This window comes from Ranitomeya variabilis, chromosome 4 (genome assembly GCF_051348905.1).
Source record: "Ranitomeya variabilis isolate aRanVar5 chromosome 4, aRanVar5.hap1, whole genome shotgun sequence".
NCBI lineage: Eukaryota > Metazoa > Chordata > Amphibia > Anura > Dendrobatidae > Ranitomeya > Ranitomeya variabilis.
In genome coordinates this window covers 530,764,103-530,767,201 of record NC_135235.1, presented here as the reverse complement: position 1 = coordinate 530,767,201, position 3,099 = coordinate 530,764,103, and the positions used below count along the sequence as shown (strand labels likewise).

At 41.3% G+C, this 3,099-nt stretch overlaps 1 long non-coding RNA gene across 1 annotated transcript; it reads right to left on the bottom strand.

Annotated features, from left to right (window-relative positions):
- Positions 1-2,052: 2,052 nt before the first annotated feature.
- On the bottom strand, positions 2,053-2,759 carry LOC143769117 (uncharacterized). The gene is made up of 4 exons (XR_013214217.1): positions 2,695-2,759; positions 2,532-2,594; positions 2,347-2,448; positions 2,053-2,159 (listed from the first exon to the last, which is right to left on the bottom strand). It is a non-coding gene; the product is annotated as an uncharacterized LOC143769117 (long non-coding RNA).
- Positions 2,760-3,099: the final 340 nt, after the last annotated feature.

The following is a 3,099-nucleotide window of genomic DNA, read 5'->3' as shown; positions in this document are numbered from 1 at the left end:
AATTTGTTACCATCTTTTCAGTTAGCCATTAAAAGGTATCAACCACTGAGGACTCTCAATTCTAAATATTTTTCTATCTACTGGCTAACACGGTACCAAGATATATATCTTTCCTGTATCAAAATGGCTTTTCAAAGGACACCGGTCCGTAAAAAACGGACAGCACTCGCATTGTGTGAGTGAAATGTGTTTTTTTTCTCGCATCCATTGACTTGCATTGGCGAATCTCTTCCAAGATACGCAGCAAATTGCAGCATGCTGTGATTTTTTTCTCAGTCCGATTTAGCTGAGAAAAAAATCGCAGATGAGATGTAACTCATTGAATAACATTGGTCAGAGTGCAATCTGATTTTTTATCAGATTGCACTCGTCCGTTTTTCTCTGAGTATGAGCCCTAATACTGAACGTCTGCACTTACCCTAAAGGATTAATGGCAAGAGACAATAATATAAGGTACTAATAAAATCCAACAATTCAATCAAGTAATGTAGGCAATTCCACATTACATGTATTGAAATAGTCTCTGGCATACTACATCTTGCCCACAATAAGTCTTGTTTTCACCAATTTTGTTTAAAGAAGCAAAAAAACAGCTGGTTGAACCTGACGAACATGTGTCTTTTTTCAACCACAATATGAATGTGCCCCTTGGGCTGGGGGTCACACGATTGTAGATTCTCTTGTGCAGTTGATTATGTTAATGACACTCAGCTCAAATTCTGATTAGAGTTTGAGCCGAGTGTCACCTTAGTGTGATTAGATTCTTTTGCATGGGAGAATCGAAGCACAAGTGGGGAGAAGAAAAGGAACTTAATTTCTCCTTCTCCATTGTCTGAGTCTGCGGATGTCGGACTGCACTCAGATGACATCCTAGTGCAGTACGATCTTTCACATGCACCCACAGACTTGTATGGGTGCCCGAGATACAAATTCTGGAGCCAGTCGCAGCATGCTGAGATTCTTTTTGACAGACCAATTCAGTCTGTAGAAAAATGTTGTAGATGTGAACTGCCCCATAGTATAATATTTAGAAAACAGAGGGAAATATGGTGTATAAGAATAGTCAGCTCACCAAACTTTAGCAGTCTTCATCTGTTAGGCAGCACATGGAGCTGTAAGGGGTGTACGAGGACTAGTCTGTGCCCCACTCTCTCTGCCCATGTTTCCCTATGCTCCTGTAAAAGGTGATATACCTCATGTGTCTTATAATGCTATTATAATGTTTAATGTAATGTATATATATTCCTGTGTTGTGTAGATGTAGGAAAAGTGTGGGATATAGTTTTAGCCCACTAGGGGGGCACAATAGGAATTAGATAGAGCAATAGGATCAAGTTAGTTAGGAGGGGACAACTGAGAGTAAGTTAGGAAGCTTCCTGGAATCAGATAGTTGGGGCTGGGAGCCAGGACAGGACAGTTGTATCCCACAACGTTCAAGCAGGGAGCTCAGCCGTCCAGGGCCTATGGGCTGATAGTCACATGGTGGTGGAGGAATACAGGGCAGCATCCATATGGTAGCGGCAAGCTTTGTGGGAACAACCCAAAACGTCCGGTGCAAAATGGACAGGGAACTCCTGAAGCGAGTTGGGCTGACCAGTCAAGAAACTGTGGTACTGAAGGTGATGGTACGACCCTGTGATATTCCTGGAGAAGTGAGGGACAGTACAGGGAACGGAAGGTTGAAGGTCTGTAAGGAACCTTGTGCTGTTTCTGTCACTGAACTGGATGGACTGAGTAAAGTTGTTTTGTTGAAACTGGAATTGGACTCTGCCTGTCATTACCTGGTGCTTAAAGGAAAGGACTCCTAGCAGACCGAGATGGGCCCTAGTGTACAAGTAGGTGGACCACCAAGTCACAGAAGGGACAATGTGTTTATGAGATGGAGGGCCAGGGAGTGCCAGTACTTCCACCCTCAGCCACAACTATCCCCCTGGCCACTGTTTTTTGTTAGTAAGTTATAAGTGTTAAAAGTTAATAGTGAAGTATATCGTGGCACTACTGTGTTGGTGCACAAGGTAGGTTCCCCAAACCAGTAGACATAAAGTAAAGAAACTTGGCACTCAACTTGGTTATGTAGATAGTATTGAATATGCTTTTTTATTTCAAATAGCAGTCCCAATATAAACGTTTCGGTCTGTCATAGACCTTCTTCAGTACAACTAGGTTGAAAATACATCACAAAAGGATTTTTAACCATTGTATAATAACAACATCAAATGAAGTTACAAGAATAACACAAATAACAAAAGGGATAGCTAACAAGATAAATCTAACAACGATTTAGTGAGTTGTGATGGATCAAAGGGTAGGAGAGGTAAGGAAAGGTAAAGTAATTTTATAACATACCCGACTGCTCAAGAGCTAAATATGAGAGATGTCTCAGGATATAACGTAGATCCTTGTATGTAGGAATACTTGTGGATCATAAAGAGGACTGGACTGGTCGCTCTGCGGTATTGAGAAGTACATCCAATCATTAGGTGTGTAGTATAGTGGTATAGAATATCGAAATAATGAATGTGTATATTGACCCGGTATAATTAAGAGGATAGTGTTGTTTATAGGTGGTAAATTTTCATTAAGGTATAGCGTAGCTGGAAGACAATATAGAGACTGTTATTTACTGTCTAACGTAGGGAGGGGTTAGAGCAAATCGAGCTGATAGGATTACAAATAAAAGAGAGAAATTCTCACCTACTGGCAGTAATAATATGTGGCAAGATTGTATATCTATTGTAGGTAGAGCAGGATTAGATAACCTGTCATTAATAAGAGATATCAATCAGTATGGGTGCTGAAATGCAGGTTCTAAGAGACAGCAATGTGGGTCTTACCCTGTGAATAGAGGCTTTACCATGTATAATGAGTGAGATTATAGCCGCAGGATGGAATATGCATCTGTGAAACAACAACAGGAGCGATAAAATCAGTGACACTACCTATTTGGTGATAACTCCAGAGAGGAGGTTGTGCCATGGCTCACCAGTAGTGTTTCGGTCCCCAGAGTACTACGGAGTACGAGTGGGACGTGCCAAAACGGAAGCGCACCTGTAGTACACATGGTACAATAATGAGGACAAGTGCCCATGATGCCAGTAT